This window comes from Anomaloglossus baeobatrachus, chromosome 3 (assembly GCF_048569485.1).
Source record: "Anomaloglossus baeobatrachus isolate aAnoBae1 chromosome 3, aAnoBae1.hap1, whole genome shotgun sequence".
Taxonomy (NCBI): domain Eukaryota; kingdom Metazoa; phylum Chordata; class Amphibia; order Anura; family Aromobatidae; genus Anomaloglossus; species Anomaloglossus baeobatrachus.
The window spans coordinates 634832075-634853047 of NC_134355.1; the positions used below are offsets into that span (position 1 = coordinate 634832075).

General features: G+C 47.2%; 1 protein-coding gene across 1 annotated transcript in view; it reads left to right on the plus strand.

The window, feature by feature from the left end:
• The first annotated feature begins 563 nt into the window (after positions 1 to 563).
• VSNL1 (visinin like 1) overlaps positions 564 to 20973 on the plus strand; it is a 243575-nt gene continuing 223165 nt past the window's right edge. Inside the window, exon 1 of the mRNA XM_075341129.1 lies at positions 564 to 789. The gene's annotated coding sequence lies outside the window, so the exon portion shown is untranslated. The remainder of the gene's footprint in view (positions 790 to 20973) is intronic.

Below are 20973 nucleotides of genomic sequence, written 5' to 3' on the forward strand. Positions count from 1 at the left end.
TTTTGCAGGAAAAAAGCACGTTTTTATGCTTCTTTTCACGCTTTTTATTTTTTTTAGTTATTGAGATAGGGAAAAAACAGGAAAAAAGGCAGAAAGAATTGGCATACTGTTTCTTTTTTCTGTGACAAAATCTGCAAGATGAACAGAAGCAATATGTGCACAGCAGGTCAGGATTCTCATAGACTTTTTAAAAATGCTTTTTTCCTTGCAGCATTGATTCAAATCTGCAATGAAAAAAGCAACATGTGCACAGAGTCCTAACGTTGCTCAGAAAACGCAGGTGAAAGACTCAGTGTGAGCATACCCTAAGGTACACATAGATAACGGAAAAGTAGTGGTGCTGTTTTAAGCTACTATTCCTCCACATAATTAGGAGTCTCACCTCCCAGGACCCCCCTCTGCTTCCCCTATAAGCAGCACAATGCATGGATTTAGTAGCATGCAGATGTGGAGCAGGTAACGCAGAAGGCAGGGCGGCCATGGACGACGTAAAGGTGGGCACTGGAGGGAGGACAGAATACAAGGAGTGGAGGAAAGTGTAGACAGGAGAGGAGGAGTGAGGCTGCAGCCACCAGCTCTGCTCACCGCGCCTGCGCACTGCGGCTCCAGGGAGCCTTGATTTTGTCCGGGATTCCCAATTCTGCAGCACAGAGCGGAGCCAGCGCTGAGATCAGGCGCCGATCAGGAGGGAATTACCGCCAGCGACGGGCGAGCACGGCCGGGACCGACCCCTACTGCCAGCTGAACCCTTGCGAGCCCAGCCCGGAGAACATCTGCACTGCTCCTTATGTAAGTGTCAATCATCACCCCCATCATCATCATCATCAGGGCACAGGCTGCTGCTGTATGGAATGTATATGTCACATTGCAGATGGGAGGAGGGGAGCAGCCTGCAGCAGAGCAGCCTGCATAGCATGGATCTCTATGGGGCTCTCACCCCAAATCAGCTCACAACGCCCAATGGTGGCCAGTGATGAGTGGAGGGCTGCAGCACTGAGGATGCAGCAGCCCCTGTGATACATTGTACCCACATCCCAGCCTGCACCCTGCCTGACCGTATATGAGGTGTATACAGGCGGCTGGTCCTAGGGATGGGGATGTGCCAGAGTCCTGGAATGGGATCCTGTGATCTGGTGATATGGGGAACACGTATGTCTGTACGCTCCGTATACAGTCATGGAGAAATACGGACTATACATGTATGTGACGAGCCAAGGTCATAGCGGTGTTAACCCTGCAACTTCCAGATGGGTCATCCAGTAGCTGAACATATATATGGCGCATGACCGCACATGCCTGTTGCAGTAACAGTAATACTAAAATATATATATATATATATATATATATATATATATATGTGTATGTGTGTGTGTGTGTGTGTGTGTGTACTTGTATTATCTTTGAATTGTAAAGTGCTGTGGAATATGTTGGCGCTATATAAATAAAATTGATTATTATCCAGACAATGGAGCAATGGCTTTATAATTGTTGTCTGGAGATTTTAACCTCATTATGTGGCTATTAATGATCCTGTTCTGTAGGAAATAAAGGCTGCAGATGGCTACGTAGTATCGCAATCAGCTGCAATACTATATGTCTATATACTAGACTGCGTTTGTATATATATATATATATATATATATATATATATATATATATATATATATATATTTATATTATACAGAGACAGGGAGAAAATAAAATATATTTTTATATAAATATAAAACTATGCAGCGTTGATATAATATAGTTTACACTATCCATTTATGCAGACCCACATATTGTTATTATTAGTATTATTATTGTTATCTTTTAGATGTATGTATATGTGTGTGTGTGTGTGTGTGTGTGTGTGTGTGTGTGTGTGTGTGTGTGTGTGTGTATATATATATATATATTTTATTTTTTTTTGGGGGGGGGGTAAATTGTGAAGGGTTTACAGTATAAAGTCTATTAGCTTGCACCCATCATCCATGGGCACCAGTGCTGCTTTTTCTCTATCTATCTATCCTTCTATCTATCTATCTATCCTTCTATCTATCTATCCTTCTATCTATCTATCTATCTATCTATCTATCTATCTATCTATCTATCGTCGTCTTTGGAAGTGTGTTGCTACTTATCAGGCATGATCCATAAATCGGCGCGGTCTGCTTAGACCTCCATAGTCCCGCACAGTGGTCCCATTTCGCCCTCCCATGTTTTTCTCTGTCTCCGCACAGACTAGATGTTAGATATGAGGATATGTGACGAGGAGATGACCTCTGGACAATGTGTAAGGTTATTTGTTAGAAAGCCCTTGGTATCTGTGTGGATTGGAGAGGAGCTCTTGGCATCTGCTCAGTGGTGCCCCCTTTTCGCGGTCGCTCTGCAGGATGCTGGCGCTGCAGTGTGCCCCCACTCCGCTCTGCAGAGACGCTCATGTGTGTGACATACAGTCCTCATGTCATCCTGATACTGTGCATCTAGCAGTGCCCTACTCAGCCCCTTCCAACATGTAGAATATTTTTACTGTATTTGTCCATATACAGATGTAGCAGAGCCGAGTGGATCCTTTTGTAACAGGTCGTACAGATTTTATTGAAACAAGTGCGTTATGTTGTTGCGGAATCGGCTCTGCTACATCGTTCTATTAAATAAAAAAGAAAATCATTGACTCGGGAGCTCATTATGGGGCGAGAAGGATACGAGGCAACAATATTATTTGCTCTCATAATAAAAGGACGGAGCTGCACTTTATACAGGAAATCTAATGGAGTCTACGTGCAATTGCCAAATGCTGCAGTACATAAAGGCCACTCAGACGGATGACAAGTTTGGCAGCTGAGACCTCTTGTCGCAGAGCGCCGGCACAAAGAAAAAAAAAGGGGGCTCTGTACAGGGGATCTATGGCTGGGATATGTGGCAGGACCCAGTATGGGAATTCACAAAGCCTTTATACGGATCCCCTATACATTCGGTCAGGCGTGGCGGAGCTGAGTGTGGCAGACGTAGCAGAGCTGAGTTTGTCGTGTGGCATAGGTGCGTGTGATTTCATCTAGGAGCCTATTGAATGATCCCTGCAAATTAATACAATCAGATCTTTGTGATTTATCCATTTATTTTTTTTATTTTTATTTTATTTATTTTTCCTTCTTTGGAGTCCAGCATCCATAATGTCCGTTGATTTATGACATTATGCTAATAAGGATCAGAACTGAGATTATCAAACCATTGAGTTACTTTGGATACATTTATATACCCGACATTGTATTTAGTTGTATCATTGCAATATCTTTTTTGGAAGCTAGTATGGCAGCTGTGTAGTCACCCAGCTTTTCCGGGCTCCTGAAGAGTCCACAAAGAATGAGTCACACTTTTGTGTTTGGCGCAGATTTTGTCTGCAGACATCTAAACGGAAACCTGCAGCATTTCTGCATCTAAAATCTACACCTATTTTTCGCACTTTCCGCCAAAAATAAAAAAAATGCAATGTTTTATGGCGTCTGCAAAGTGTGACAAGTCTAAAACCTTGTGCACACACTGCTTATTTTTTCCTTGCAGATTTGAACAGGTGCAATATGTACCCAGAACCACAAGCAGTTCTGGGTGCATATTGTTAATCCCTGCCTAACCATCCCTGTATACACTAGCATAAATAAAGAGATCTTTAGAAAAAGTATTACTAAAGAGTCCTTTATCATATGCTAATGAGGCCAGGGACTAGTCCACCGTCTTATCATGTTAGCACTCCAATAGGGGCATACTAACATGCTATTCAATGCCCATTGCCCAGCATCATTGGCAGTGACGCGTGTACTTGTGTCCGTTGTCACCGCCTCAGATGCCAGGTTTAGGCTCAGGGCGCATGATCAGATGTCCCTTCACTTCCAGTCATGCGCACTATAAAGTCGGCTGTACGTGTACCATCTTCAGAAAGGTCTAATGCACATGACCGGGAAGTGTCAGGACGTCTGATCATGCGCTCTAAACCTAAGCCCGCTGTCTGAGGCACTGACAATGGACACAGGTACGTGCGTTTGTGCCGATGACGCTGGGCCATGGGCATTGAATAGCATGTTAGTACTCCACTGTGGGTGTGCTAACCTGTTAAGAGGGTGGATTTGTCGGGGGGGAAATAACACCCTTGTGACTAGTCCTCGTGCTCATTAGCATATCATAAAGGATCTTTAGGAATACCTTTTCTAAAAATCCCTTTTTATATGTTTCTAGATACAGGGACGGCTAGGCAGGGATTAGCAATATGCACCCAGCATTGCTTGTGGTTCTGGGTGCATATTGGACCTGACAGGTTCCCTTTAAACGTTTTTTGGTTTGTTTTTTTTTAAATCCACAACATGACAATTCTTTCAGCGTTTTTCACCCATTCAAATGAATTGGAAAGGAGGGGACACCTAAAAGTGCAAAGCGCAAAAACATGCTTGTTTTATGCAGCGGTTTTGCAGCAGAAAAATCTGCCACAAATACTAAACGTGCATGAGGCCTTACTCATGTGTTTATGTATGATACTCATTACTAAAACATAAAAAAACACAACCCAACAATGCCAGGCCGGAGGTTTATTCAGATTTAGGCTACTTTCACACATCCGGCTGTAGCAGTGCGGCACAATCCGGCGCTCTGCTGATAAAAACGAAACCTTTTTTTTTTTGCCGCCGGTTTTTTTCCAGCATTGACTTGCATTGGCGCCGCATTGTGCCGCATGGGCTTGCGTTCCGTCCGTTTTTTGCCGCATGTTGCAGATTTAGCCGATGCGGCGGCCGGATGGAACATTCCCTGGCACATTTTTTGCTCTGGCAAAAAAACCCGCATTGTGCCGCTTCCGACCGCTGCGGCGCATTTTTCAATGCATGCCTATGGACGCTGGATGCGTCAAAAACCGCATCCGGCCGCCGCATGCGGTTTCTTCCACTGCGCATGCTCAGTAGCGTGCCGCAACCGGAAAAAAACGTACGGGCCGCATGTAAAAACTTATGCAAAGGATGCGGTGTTTTCGCCACATCCGTTGCATAGGTTTCACAGCCGGATTGAGCTGCAGTGCTCAAACCGGATGTGTGAAAGTAGCCTTAGAGTTCCTTGTGAAATGAATGGATACATTTTTTTTCACAACAGAAGTTGACCTTAAAATAACACAACAAAAGCCAATTTCCAAACAGATTCCGCAGAAAAGAAATGAAGCGTGTGGATGAGAATGACTTAGAAAAGTGGGTGAGTTTGAAAGTAGCGGAACGTTCAGCATTTTTTACATAGGGCCGTGTCACACATCCGGCTTTTCGCTGGATTGGCGGATCCGACTCACTCCAGCACAGTCCAATACAATGGCAGCGCGACAAGTTCCGATCACATGCTGTCATGTGACCGGAGCATGTGACCCAGAAGTTGCCGCGCTGCCATTGTACTGTATCACACTGTACTGGAGTGTGCCAGATCTGCCAATCCAGCGAAAAGCCGGATGTGTGACACGGCCCATAGGAAAATTGTGTGTAAAATCTGCTCCAGTATAAACCCAGCCTTACTCCACCTATTTAGTTTATTATTGAGGCAAATTTGCCTTTTTGTACTCTAGAAATGCTGTTTGACAACCCTGTAAGTTTTGTAACGGTAGCCATGTTTGTTGTCAGACAGCTCTCAAAGGGATACAGCTGCAAATAAAGGATATTAAAGTGGTTGCCCAAAACTTTAACACTGGTGGCCCATCCTTTAGGATATGTTATCAATGTCTGATCGGCTGGGGTCTGACACCCAGCACCCCACAGATCAGTGGTGTCAGCTGGGGTCTGGAAATGCTCAGTTTCCGGTGTTGCTCCATCTTCTGGTGTGCAGTACCCGGCCACGGCCACTATCAGTTGTTGGAGCAGCTCCAGAACTGAGCATCTATGGCTGCCACTGCCGGCTTCAAGAGCAGCTGATCGGTGGGGGTGCTGAGTATTGGACCCCAGCCAATCAGACATTGGTGGCCTATCCCTTAGGGTAGGTTATCAATGTTAAAGTATTGGGGAGGTGTGCTGCCCCCACGCCAGCAGCCGTGCTGCTCGGATCCGGATCTGTGGTATGGCTCGAGGGACTCTACCGGACCCGGGGGTCGCGCGGACACTTCGAATAAAAGGGGATGTATTTGTACGGATGTTGTTGAAAACTGTCTGTGACGCCACCCACGGTGTGTGGTGAGGTGTTGCACCACCGCTGCTGTTGTGGGACTCCCGGGGGCGATGGGCTGGCAGCTGGATGTTAACCCCTCCGTGGGTAGGGATGGATGCCCCGGGGCCCAATATCTCTGTGCAGGGGATGATAAAGGTAAGGGCCGGCGCACTTGGTCAGACCGGGAATGTTACTCCCGATTGAATAAATCACACAAGTCCTTTGGTAAACCAAGGTGATGGTGGCCGGCTGCCAGAGGTGTATTTCTGGTCCCACACCCAGGCCGGTTGTCAATGTCCCTTTCCTCTGCACTTTGTGTTTTCTGTGATGGATTTCCCGGTGTGTAACGCAGGAGTCTGCTCCCGGTCATTTGGTTGGGAGCCATGCCTGTCAGACGCTGACCCGTGGGATCTACCGGGCCCTGGCGGATGCCCTATCCCTCTCGGTGGGTGGTTGTCTACTTTTCGGGACTTAGGTTCGGACGGGACCTAAAATTCTGCCCTCAATTGGTTAATTAGCTAGGCCGTTGGTGCCGGTCCTGGCTTCAGGGTCCAAGTATCCCCTTTTGTGCACAGTTTCCGGGTCGGTTCTCCGGTGTCGGTACCAACGGGCTAAAACCCTGCCCCGGTCCACCTCGGATCTCCGGCAGCCATCTTCCCGTCTCCTGATGGCACTGACCACTGTATGCCACCTAGCCAGTACGCCGGGGCTCCAACCCCGACTCCTGTCAAATTGAACTTCTCACTTCAACTGACTGAGCTTAGCTTTCTCACTCCTCCTCCACTGCTACTCCAAACTTCACTACTCGTTTTCCCTCCCCGGGTTCTCCAGACCTCTAGGTGGGCGGTTTCCTTCTGCCTGGTCCCACCCACTGGTGTCTGTCCTTCCCTGAGGGGGTAACTAGGATATTGTCGGCTGGTTTAACCCTGTGTGGGAGAGGTGTTGTGCGGGGGCCTGTCAGGGTGACTACCTGGTTTTGCCAGGGCGTCACACAACCTCTTTAATATCTTTTATTTGCAGAGGTATCCCTTTTAAGAGCCGTCTGACAACAAACATGGCTATCGTGTCGGGTGTAAGCCATCAATGTTAAAGTAGTGGACATCCCCTTTAATTGGATAATGAAAAGTTAGCTGATTTGCTAATGTACTTTTTACACTTTTCCAATTTACTTTTTCTTTTGACTTTCAAGATCTCTGCTTGCTGTCATTCAAAATCTTCCTTAGGAACTTTTGCTTTTGTCACAAGTTTCACTCCGATGTTCTTTTGTGCCAACAATCTGCATCCACTACATGGGAATGTTTTGGGGTTTTTTTTATCCATTCAAATGCACCAAAAATAAAAAATCCTTTCAGGCTCCCTTTATACCAGATTACCATTACTACATGATTAGCCCTATTTCATTGCGTTGATCCTCCAGTGCATAGCAACGAATCAAGGATCCTCTAAAGGGCCATAATTGCCATGGGTGCACCTTGCAGCAGGGTCCTGGAGCATAGGGGCCGGAAAAGGTCTCTGGGCCATATGGAAAGACCAGACCCTTGATAGCTCGGGACCCTGCTGGAACTTTAGACATGGGACCTATAGACTTGAAATGATACCATTGATCTTGTAGAATATAGAGGTCGGATTTGCCATAGACCCATAGAAAAATACTTAAATGGGGGGTTTATTAGCTGTAAATAAGTTAATGTGCCACTTTTTCGCTTCCAAACTCTTGGCTTATGGTTGTAGGTTTGACACCGGACAGCTTTTCTCATGACCAGGTAAAAACTTGTTAACTGGTAATGTCAATAGCTGAGCCAGCCCCCTTCTCTCAGGGAAGGGGGCTGGCTGCCATGAAATCATGGATTTTCTTTCTCCTCTGGAGCAAATAATGAACGTTCGTGTTGAAAGCTGAGGATTAATACAGAAAAAACATAGGACGTTTTCCAAACGTTTGACTATATAAACACTGACCTTGAAACTGGAATACTCTTAGGGAACAAATCGTTCTTGTACCATCTTGGCAGAATAGAGATCTCTTTGTTAGGTGGATTTGCTCATTTTTCTGCATTCTTTTTATGCCGGTCATTGGGAATTTTTTTTTTACAGTACATGTCAGCGTGACAATAAATAAACCCGCCTGTCACCGGTCATCATGGAAGCAGCCACTCCGCTACTATCGGTAGCCTATTGATTTATGACAGAGATAGATAATGGGTAATCGTGGGCTCCGGATGAATCTATTTAAATACTGTCAAATTAGACGTTCCCGGTGCAATTCCAATAGGCCACATAGATGGCAGTGGCAGCGTGGCAATCAGTGTTGGACACCCCTGTCTGAGAAGCGTGTGCAAGTGTGCCGCCCCCGTGGAAGCAGCCGAGCTGCTCGGATCTGGGTTCTCAGTGGCTCGAGAGTCTCCAGACCCGGGGGTCGTGCGGCCACTCAAATGAAGGGGGTATTTACAAGGGGTTATAGAGTTCGTGACGCCACCCGTGGTGCGTGGTAACTGGAGTGAATACTGCCGCTGCCGTTGGGGAGTACCCGGGGTGATGACGGGGGGCAGCCAGGTGTTGTGACCCTCCAAAGGTAGGGGGAATGCCCCGGGACTCGGTGTGGGGAATAGGCCGTGGGATGCAGGGATCACTCTCTGGTACTCACTCAGTCCATTAAGCAGACACTGACAACCCGGGAAAACCAAATCACTGGACACCGCTGCCGCTGAGGGGAGCTGGTTCGGGTACCGTCCCAAATGGTGCTGCCTGGTGATCCGTGACCTGCCTCCTGGCACCAAGTTTACTTCTCTGGTGGTCCCGGTAGTGTGTAACTTGCCGGTTCCCACTCCCCACTGTGGCTAAGTATGGGAGCTTGCTCTCAGGGCTCACGCTTGGGATTTTCTGGACTGTTTTGAATGGAAAGTCCTATTCCCCTCGTTGCGCTAGTACCCCGATTTTGGAGCGGTTTTGAACGAATCTTGAAGGCTCCGTTCTCCATGGGTAAATTATCGCGTTGCAGGCAGTTACTCCCTGACCTAGGGTCCACGTACCCCGTCGTGCCTTGGTCCTGGACCGGTGATGGTGCAAGGCCGCCGGCTCTCCTGCTCGACAGACCCGAGCCCCTTGCCACGATCCCCTGCGACCGGGGATCCAACTTCTGTAGGGCCAGACCACCGTCTGCAACCTAGACAGTATCCTCATGGGAGTCACCGCGCCCGACCTCCTCACAGCTCGAGAGCTACTCTCTTACCACCACTCTCTAACCGACTGACTACACGCCTCACCTTGACCCCCCAGGTGGGCGACTTTATTCCACTCAAGCCGTCCACTGGTGTGTCTGGTGGGTGTGGTGCAGGGTGTATGTAGGATTTGATTTGCTGTTGGAGGCAACACCATTTGGTTAGGAACTCATAACCAAGAGGGAGGTGAGTATTGCAAGGGAGTCTAGATTGTGCAATAGCCTGTGACGACCTGATAGTCCAGGGGCGTCACACAAGCTCTGCTCATCCTGTGCTTTCTGGTTCATGAATAGAATGCCAGCGCTACAGTGCTTACTGCCATACAGAAAGGTCAGGAGGAGTGAGCATGTGCAGGTGTCCACTTTCAATTATTGCAGCATTCACTAAACTGGCTGCAATACCAGACACAGCCATTTAATCAGTGTGGCGCTGTTTCTTGCTAAGATTCACATCAATATTAAAGCAGTGGTTTGTTTTTACTGTGTTTGTTTTTTCAGTGCTGTACTGCACAGGAAAAAATCCCGATTCATGTCACCTGAGCTGCAGTACTAAAAACAACCTGAGAAAAAGTGTGGTGCTGTTTCTAGGAGAACGCATCATGTACAGCCCTTGAAAATACCCCTGTGAATGTCTCATAGTCTCCCTCCACAGATACTCGTGTTTCACCTACTGCAGAGGATCTGCTCCTCTAAGTTGGATAATTAATCTTTTGTTACAGGGAATGTGTCTCCAGGTTTTTGCCACCTAAGAGCAGCGTAATGTAGAGACAGAGACCCTGATTCCAGCGATGTGTCACTTAACTTATTTCTGCAGTTTTAATGAAATCACTGTTCTTTTCTGCTGCAGTTCCATCAGTTCTATGATTGTATAACCCCACCACACCATTGATTGTCAGCTTTCTGCCTATGCACAGTGCACAGAGCTGCCAATCGGTGGTGGGGGTGCGGTTGGACTACATGGTAGCAGGTTTACTAGCCCTCTAGTGATCTGGTCATGCTGATAATTCTCAGATTTTATTAAAACTACAGCAAGTGGCCCCTTAAAGGGAGTCAGTCAGTGCAGAATGACTGTTCAAACTAAGCACAGATGCTCAGTACATCATGGCAGGGCCAAACATTTAAATCCACCTGTTTGGTGACTTTTTTTACCTCGGTATTTGTAGCCAAAACCAGGAGTGAATAGACAATTCAAAAGTGGTGCTCGTGTTTCTATTATACTTTTCCTCTGATTGTCCTACTCCTGGTTTTGACTTGGGCCACGTGCACACGTTCAGTATTTGGTGAGGTTTTTTTTTTTTACCTCAGTATCTGTAAGTTAAAACCAGGAGATCACATGCCTTCGGACCTCCTTAGGTACAGTACAGACCAAAAGTTTGGACACACCTTCTCATTCAAAGAGTTTTCTTTATTTTCATGACTCCGAAAATTGTAGATTCACATTGAAGGCATCAAAACTATGAATTAACACATGTGGAATGAAATACTTAAAAAAGTGTGAAACAACTGAAAATATGTCTTATATTCTAGGTTCTTCAAAGTAGCCACCTTTTTGCTTTGATTACTGCTTTGCACACTCTTGGCATTCTCTTGATGAGCTTCAAGAGGTAGTCACCGGAAATGGTTTTCCAACAGTCTTGAAGGAGTTCCCAGAGATGCTTAGCACTTGTTGGCCCTTTTGCCTTCACTCTGCGGTCCAGCTCACCCCAAACCATCTTGATTGGGTTCAGGTCTGGTGACTGTGGAGACCAGGTCATCTGGCGTAGCATCCCATCACTCTCCTTCTTAGTCAAATAGCCCTTACACAGCCTGGAGGTGTGTTTGGGGTCATTGTCCTGTTGAAAAATAAATGATGGTCCAACTAAACGCAAACCGGATGGAATAGCACGCCGCTGCAAGATGCTGTGGTAGCCATGCTGGTTCAGTATGCCTTCAATTTTGAATAAATCCCCAACAGTGTCACCAGCAAAGCACCCCCACACCATCACACCTCCTCCATGCTTCACGTTGGGAACCAGGCATGTAGAGTCCATCCGTTCACCTTTTCTGCATCACACAAAGACACGGTGGTTGGATCCAAAGATCTAAAATTTGGACTCCTCACACCAAAGCACAGATTTCCACTGGTCTAATGTCCATTCCTTGTATTTTTTCGCCCAAACAAGTCTCTTCTGCTTGTTGCCTGTCCTTAGCAGTAGTTTCCTAGCAGCTATTTTACCATGAAGGCCTCCTGCACAAAGTCTCCTCTTAACAGTTGTTCTAGAGATGTGTCTGCTGCTAGAACTCTGTGTGGCATTGACCTGGTCTCTAATCTGAGCTGCTGTTAACCTGCAATTTCTGAGGCTGGTGACTCGGATAAACTTATCCTCCAGAGCAGAGGTGACTCTTGACCTTCCTTTCCTTGGGCGGTCGTCATGTGAGCCAGTTTCTTTGTAGCATTTGATGGTTTTTACCACTGCACTTGGGGACTCTTTCAAAGTTTTTCCCAATTTTTCGGACTGACTTACCTTAATTTCTTAAAGTAATGATGGCCACTTGTTTTTCTTTACTTAGCTGCTTTTTTCTTGCCATAATACAAATTCTAACAGTCTATTCAGTAGGACTATCAGCTGTGTATCCACCAGACATTTGCACAACACAACTGATGGTCCCAACCCCATTTATAAGGCAAGAAATCCCACTTATTAAACCTGACAGGGCACACCTGTGAAGTGGAAACCATTTCCGGTGACTACCTCTTGAAGCTCATCAAGAGAATGCCAAGAGTGTGCAAAGCAGTAATCAAAGCAAAAGGTGGCTACTTTGAAGAACCTAGAATATATGACATATTTTCAGTTTCACACTTTTTTGTTAAGTATTTCATTCCACATGTTTTAATTCATAGTTTTGATGCCTTCAATGTGAATCTACAATTTTCAGAGTCATGAAAATAAAGAAAACTCTTTGAATGAGAAGGTGTGTCCAAACTTTTGGTCTGTACTGTATGTGGACCCAGGTGTACCTTCTACCTTATCACTTCTATACCTGCACCCCTGACCACTCTCTATTTTGAAAGAAAGGGATGTTACCCAACAGTTCTCTCCATCATTGTGGCTATGTTTCTTCTCTCAGGCTGCGTTTACACTCTGTCGTCATTCTGCTATTTTTACTGCTTTCCTGCACAATGGCAGCCATTCTCATCGGCTGCTCAGGTGATAGAGCTGTTTCCTAGCAAGATTAAGTGATTATACAGGGGAAAAAAGTAAAAAGACCCGAGCGGCACGTGGCTACTGATGCAGCAGGACCACTGCCTGTGAACGAAGCCTTAAGGGTACTTTACACACAGCGATATCGCTATCGCTAGCGAGCGTACCTGCCCTCGTCCATTGTGCGTCATGGGCAAATCGTTGCCTGTGGCGCACAACATCGCTTACGCCCGTCACATGTACTTACCTGCCTAGCGACGTCGCTGTGGCTGGCGAACCGCCTCCTTTCTAAGGGGGCAGTTTGTGCGGCGTCACCGCAACGTCACTAAGCGGCCGCCCAATTGAAGCGGAGGGGCAGAGATGAGCGGGACGTAACATCCCGCCCACCTCCTTCCTTCCTGATTGCGGGCGGCCGCAGGTACGAGGTTGTTCCTCGTTCCTGCGGTGTCACACATAGCGATGTGTGCTGCCGCAGGAACAACAAACAACCTGCGTCCTGCAACAGCAACGATAATCGGGAAAGGAACGACGTGTCAATGATCAACGATTAGGTGAGTAATTTTGATCGTGAACGGTCGTTCGTGCGTTTCACACTCAACGACGGCGCTAACGAGGCCGGATGCGCGTCACGAATTCCGTGACCCCAACGACATCTCGTTAGCGATGTCATTGCGTGTAAAGCGGCCTTTAATCCCGTCAATAACTGAGCCATTTTTGGTATAGTTTAATAACGAATTGACACATTTTCTGTAAAAATGTTTGTAATTCAGTGGTTTTGTGCCGGCTGCTATTGTGCTGCAAATAAGTGACAGGCTGACAATGGAGAAGGAAGGGAGTTTATTATAGCAAGACATCGTGCATAGACGGCGCTTTCATAGGTTGCCATTTACAAACCCGCAGTGCAAATATTATACTATGTGCCCAAAACATAAGAAAATGTGTACGCTGCTAGTAGAGTTGTGCGCCTTCAGACGCTGCAGAGAAAGCCGAATGACTTTCTGGGATATTATCTAAATGTGCGGTATCAATAAAATCCTATCCCCTACACTCTGCGCCGCAAAACAATAGTAGGTGTTATAGCGTCCCTATGATCACCAAACCCGTACAGTCCGAGAGATCAGGGTTCATTTGGATATTGTCTAAGGACTAGAGCGAAACAGACCACAACTGATTAGGACTCATTCAGACGTCATATTTTTGGGAAGGTACAACTGCTGTGCGCGTTTTTCAAGGATAGCACTTATACCTATAATAATCAGTGGGGTCATTCATATGTCCGTGATTTTTTTGTAGACCACGGAAACTTCCAATATTGATCCAAGTGTCTGATCAAAATCAGCAATGCAGGTCTAAAGGCCCCATTACACACAGCGATATCGTTAACTATATCGCTAGCGAGCGCACCCGCCCCCATGGTTTGTGCATCACGGGCAAATCACTGCCCGTGGTGCACAAAATCGTTAGGAGGCATCACACGGACTTACCTGCCTAGCAGCGTCGCTGTTGCCGGCGAACCGCCTCTTTTCTAAGGGGGCGGTTCGTTCGTCGTCACAGCGGCGTCACTAAGCGGCCGCCCAATAGAAGCGGAGGGGCGGAGATGAGCGGCCGTAACAGCCCGCCCACCTCCTTCCTTCCTCATTGCCGGCGGCTGCAGGTAAGCTACAGTTCGTTGTTCCCGCGGTGTCACACGTAGCGATGTGTGCTGCCTTGGGAACGACGAACAACCTGCGACCTCAACAATCAACGATATTTTGAAAGTGAACGACGTGTCAACGATCAACGATAAGGTGAGTATTTTTGATCGTTAACGGCCGTTCGTTGGTGTCACACGCAACGACGTCGCCAACTATGCCGGATGTGAGTCACGGAATCCGTGACCCCGGCGATATATATCGTTAGATACGTCGTTGCGTGTAACGGGGCCTTAAAGGTGGAGGAAAAAAATCTACAAACGCTATTGTCAGTTTTTCTGGTGGTGACAGGATTGGACTACCTGTCTTCAGGTTTACTAGTCCTCTACAGATAGTCTCCTGCGGATAAAACAGCGATTTTATAAAAACTACAGCAAGCAGCTCAGTAAGTGACACATCAAGTCCGGTGTTGTTTACAACAGAATTCTGGAGGGAAAACTTTGCTAAATCTGTTCCTATCTCTCTATATTATGATGTTTTTAGATTAGGTGCCAAAAACCTGGTGACAGGCTCCCTTTAGGGCATGATGATATGAAGTGCAACCAAAAAATATGTTCTTTCAGGACCGATAATGCTATTAATCAGCAGATATTGTGTTAATCTGCAGGTTAATTGCTTTCTGAAGATTCCCAGGTGCTATACTGAAAGTTCGGCACCTGGGAGAAAATTATTTTTTTTTTTCTCCCAGAAGCTGCTGGCTTTCAGTCCTGCAGGCGTGTCCGGCGTGGCTACAATCATTGCTCAAGCAGTAAGGGCAGGAGTTGTAATCACACCCCGACACTGACTGTCGGCTTAGTAATGCATCAATACAAAACGAGCGGTCAGTCAGTGTTTGGGGTGTGCTTATATGCCCGCCACCCTCAGTGCTGTGAGCAGGGATTGTAGCCACTCCAGGCATGGTTGAGTGACTGAAAGCTGTCAGTTTCTGGGAGAAATAAAGTTACTTTTCCTCTGGTGCTGCACTTTCAGTTCTGTGGCCGGACACCTCTACTAACTTACAGATCAACCCAATATCTGCAGGTTAATAGAGTTATCAGACATGACAGGTTCCCATTTACTTACTTTTATAAGGTCACTTGTGCTGTGAAATGTGGATGCAGGAACGTTCAATAGCTAGGACTCAATTGATGGATATTCTGTTGCTATGTTATGAAGGTCTTTGGTTAGACTACCTTCTTAAAAGAGTTGTGCTCTTAGGACACCTCCTGTCTATACACCCTATTGGGGTGTATGGAGTTTTAAAGGGGGCTCCAGGGACCCCTCTGAGTCAAGCTGAGTCTTTGGCATTCAGTGGCTCCTCGTAGAATTATGAAGGTATGATTGTGCCTGAAGTTGTGTGTTCAGATGGTTGTGTTCAAACTAGTTGGAGAAACTTAGAGAACCTATTAGGACAATTTTACTATAGAAACTTGCTGTATAGCTCCTAACACAACAATTAAAGTGATTGTGATGGGATATGCGTCAGAGCAGTGAGGGACGCCAGGCCAAGGAACAAGCCAAAGGGCTTTATTGGAACCACAAAGATAAAACACCAAACAAATATAAATCCTTAAAGTCTGCAAGGAGTCCACAACAAAACAAAAGTTCCAGGGGCGCCTCCCGGTATTCCAACGCCAGGGAAAATATGCCAATGGTCCTTATATGAGTTCCTTGAGTCCAACAGGGTGAACAACAAAACGCAATCCCACGTGGCCACTGATCTCCAATCTGTGACAGTCCATACACAGGCTCTAGGATCCAGCCTCAGCCATAGATTCTAGTCCTTCTCCAGCCAAGATCCAACTAACTGAATTAACATGGGTTTCATTGTTCTTCTCTCCTGGGAGCAGCCCCTTAGGTGGGCAGAAGAGTCCAACTCCCCCTGGACACTTGATACATGAATGGACTTTAGAGTCCTGGCTCTTTCTTGTTTACCAAGTTGTGGATTGGAGAAGCCCCATGCTGAGAAGAACAAACAATCCCCCACCAGTAGCACATACAGGACAGTCAAGGAGAGACAGACTATTACACCATGACCAAAGGCGGGGGAGGGACACACTGTTACAGTGATGCCCGTTTCATAGTAATTCAGTGTGCCAGCGCTGAGAAATCCAGATTTGAAGCCACATGCAAATTAGCCTGGAAGTGCACAGGGGCGTGTCAGTGCACTTTGAGCACACGCCCCCAGTGCACTTTCAGATGAGTTTACATGGGTCTTCAAGGCTTGATTTCTCGGCTTTGACACATCGGATTATTACAAAATAGGTCTCATTTAAATTGTTATACTATGATCTTGACAGCCATATCCGCAGTTTCTGTAGTAAAATCGTCCTGACAAAATCCACTTAATATTTTTGAGCTCCACCAATGTGTTTATGAACATTTTCTTTAATTTTTCTATATTTTTTTTCTGTTTTTATTTTTATACGAATATTTTTATTCTTTGTCTCTTAAGATGCCCACTTACAGGTGACCTTTATCTAACAAGCTTCTTACCAGGTGACCTCCTGAGGATCCTAGTCTATTTGTATGGACATTGGCAGAAGACAAAACAATAGTTTTAAGATGAGCAAATAAGGTCACCATCAATACAAAAGGCAGCGTTCACTTCTCCACGTTTCGATTTTGTGATTAGCGCTCTTAATCCGTCCGTTATTTGTTTATCTTACTGCCCGTATTCGGTGATCGTCTTTACTGCATGATCTTTTGACAGGTTTTATGTTTTCATTACCTGGTGGGAACAAGGTTTAGGTTTGTTTGTTAAACTTGGTCTCCGAGGAGGATGTCTGGCATCAGTAGGCACGAATAATATCTTCCTTGTTGGGATAACCCAGATTTGGGCGCACGGTGGCACATGCAAATGTTTTTACAAAAACATATGGGATATAAAGTTGTAATTGTCTTCTCGGTAGACAGAAGCCTAAATATTATTCTTATCAACAAATGTGGCGTCACACAGACAGATACTTTTTTTATTCTTTTTTAGCTTTTGTATGCCCTTGGGTGCTGTTTGGGTCTAAGTTTCCAGATTGTGGCGTTAGAGGAAAGCTATTTTTTTAAGATTGAGTGAGTTGAAGTTATCAAAAATGAGACAGACATTACCTTCAAGGTAGATGATGTGAATTCCAAGCAGAGAGCCAAAGAGACAATTGGTCTACGGCTCCAGCAGTCCAGAGGACCCACCTGAAAATGTCAGCATATCCTAGAAGCCCAAACTCCTTTCTCTTAGGCCTCATTTAGACGTCCATTTTGCACGTACATGTTCTATTTATTTTTCATGGATACAACATGTATTCATTATAGACTATAAGACTGTTCACACGTCCGTTTTTTCCAGAATCACTGATGCAAAGGGCCAATACAACTGTGGGTCCAAAACAACCGCCGATGGGTCCAAAACTACTGCCGACGGCCTGACGGGTCCAAAACAACCGCCGACAGCGCGGCGGGTCCAAAACTACCGCCGACGGCCCGATGGGTCCAAAATAATAATATTTATTCATTTATATGGCGTTATTAATTCCACAGCACTTTACATGCATTGGCAACACTGTCCCCATTGGGGCTCACAATCTAGAGTCCCTATCAGTATGTCTTTGGAGTGTGGGAGGAAACCGGAAAAACCCGGAGGAAACCAATGGAAACACAGAACATACAAACTCATTGCAGATGTTGTCCTTGGTGGGATTTGAAGCCAGGACCCCAGCGCTGCAAGACTGCAGTGCTAACCACTGAGCCACCACAAGACTGCAGTGCTAACCACTGAGCCACCATGCCATCCACCAATAATAACCTCTAATGGCCACCGATGGGTCCAAAACAACCGATGAAGGCCCTGCGGATCCAAAACAACCGCTGAAGGCCCTGCGGGTCCAAAACAACCACTGAAGGCCCTGCGGGTCCAAAACAACCACTGAAGGCCCTGCGGGTCCAAAACGGCCACCAACGGCCCGGTGCGTCAAAAAAGAAATAAAAGCTGACTGCATCAGTACAGTTTGTTGTTTTTTTACATACGTGTTTAAACATGAACGAGTGAATGGGTTCTTATGGTAAGTTCACGTGTTGATTGTGTTGAAAATTTTACCAATGGAATAAATCAGAGGACAATTTGACTATCCCTTACACAGTAGATTCTTGTTAAGTTTCATCGATATCTAAGACCTCAGGATAGATGCCACATCTAGCCCAAGATTCAGACGCAAGTGGTTTTTCTCATACACAAAAAGAAAAACGGGCCGAAGTTCATCAGTGTTTTTGATGAGATTTTCATCTGTTGTCAGTGTTTCATCTGATTTTCTCATATGCATTAAAAAAATGCAAAGCTTCTCTCCAAAACAATGTAAAAAATGGATAGTGCATAAATGGCAGACTCCATGGCTGCTCCTGGTGTCTGCAGCACTGAGCACATGTCTACTCTGCTGCACCCAGTAACTGAGCTCAGCAGCTCTGACCGAGTTGACAACACAAGCCGCTGAGCTCATTTATAGCTACGATGTTGTCGACATGCCGTCAGCACTGCAGACAATAACCTACACCAGGAGCAGTGATGGAGTTGTAACGGGGTGCCAGGGGTGCCTCGGGGGTTGCAGTCATGGCCCCTTTTTCTCTCAGGCTTACCCCTGGCTCCGCCGTCACTATCGGGACAGGAGATGTCTTGGTGGGGCAGAGTGTGGTGGTGCAGATGTCATCCGACGTACAAACACTTTCCAGGCATGATTCAGTGCAAATAAAAGACATTCTTTATTACACAGCTCTTCACACAACCGGCAGTTACAAATGACTTCACGCTTTCTTTAGCTGGGGGAAAGCCTGTCCTGACGTCTCCTCCAGTGGGGATGTGCCCGGCTAATCTGCTTCACCTGGCTCCCACTACGGCTACCCACAGACCGGACCCACACCGGTACTGCTTCGCACTTTGAGGTTCCGCCCGCTCCTTTTCTCTCCGGCTTCCCTATTCTTCCAGCTCCCACACTCTGCCCCTGCTCTGCTTCTTCTCTCCCGTCCCGGACACAACTGCCTTCTAGATCTCACACTTTCCTCAACAACACTTTTCCTCCCTCCCCTTTCTGCTGCCGGCTCCTCCTCTCCTCTGTGGTGACAGCCGTCCCATCCAGCCACTAGGGGGATCCACTAAAACAATATAATAACAATAAAAACATTTTTATTAATATCAACAACGTTCCGGGTAGACTGCTTCTTTGTAAGGGGTCTGCCCACCCCTTACATACCTCCCCTCTTTAAGCCTAAGCCTCCCGGCAAGGCATAAATCTAAAACTACATTTAAACTAAACAAAGTCATTTCAATAAAACTACGAGCATGTTCAACTTTGGGCAACCGCAAGGGGCGCACCAGTCCAGCGCCCGGAGTCCCTCCTGGAAGCTCCCGGTCTTAGTCGTGCCCGGAGGCCGTCGGCAGGCACTCCCGGTCTTAGTGGAGTTTCTGCCCGGAGGCTTTTGCAGCACTCCCGGTCTTAGACGTTAGACGGCAGGAACACAACTCTGCAAAATCTTCTTAACGACGCGGAGGGAGCCCCTGGCTCAGTCCAGCATCAGGCTCTCTCCGGGCTCAGCAATTTGAACGGTTACAAACAGCACAGCTTCTTCCGGCTCAAAACAACACCGGTGTTTAACAAAAACAGGCCCGCCATCTTCCGGTCTTGAAAATTCACTCCGGATGATAGGCACGTTGCCATTCAGCTCGTTGGGCCTTCACGTAATCCGACAAGGACTGCCCGGGCAACCGGCGCAGCCTCCGGAAGGGCTCGTAATTGGCGGGTTGCTCCGCTGTCTCAGTCTCCGGCTTTGTCTCTTCTACCCCCGAAGGGGGTGAGGGGGTCGCTGCACGGGACGGCTGGGGGCTGCCCATGACGATTACCGGATGAGTAGTCAGGTTTTGGTGAATAGCCAGCACCGCCGATGTTCCCTTCTCTGGGTCAGCGCTCGGTCCGGGCAGGACTTCCGGGGCTACGGCTAGTGTGCGTCTCGGGTGGGAGAGCTCAGCTAGTACCGGTCTTTGCTGTGCCCGCCGCCGGTACTGGCATTCTTCCCACTCCAGTTCTTGCTGCCATTGAGCAGCCTCTTGGGTAGTAGGCATCCGGGTCACTCCGACCGCAAAGAGGCCTCGGCATCCCACCTCTCTCATAAACCGCACCTTTTCTCCCGGATTTAAAGTGTGCAGGCGTTGCGGCAGGCCTTCAATGTCCAGGTTCACCCGGTTATAGAAGTAGTGGTCACCGGTTTCCTCATCCTCGATAAAACCATACCCCTCCTTCTGGTTAAACTTTACCACAGTTCCTATGGTACACTGTTGTTCGAACTCCGCACTCCGGGGACCAGCCATCATTTCCCGGGCCACGGTCTCGGCCAGCAGCCTCTCCTGTACCGGGTCCGGTTCTGGGGATGGGGACTTTCGTTGAGGCAGGGGTGACGGCTGTACTGGGTCCCAAAAGAAGCCCCACTCGTCCCTTTCTAGCTTCCGGGCGTGTGATTCTTCCGGAGCCAGAACTGGAACGTGTGTCGAAGATCCCACCGCGACTAGCGGGGGTATCTCCAGGTATGGGTATGGGGTTCCCAGGGGCCGGTTCCCCGACGGCAGCTGAGCGGTGTACGTCTCTCGGACCTCGGTCGTGGTCTCTCCGGTCACAGCGTCCCAAGTCGTAACCCAGGTCACTTTTGTGGTTCGCCCCGGTCCTCCGGGCACAGCCGGTAAGTGAGAGGGAAATCCCTCCACAGACGCAGCCGCAATCTGCTTCTGGTGTCTTCTGTCCAG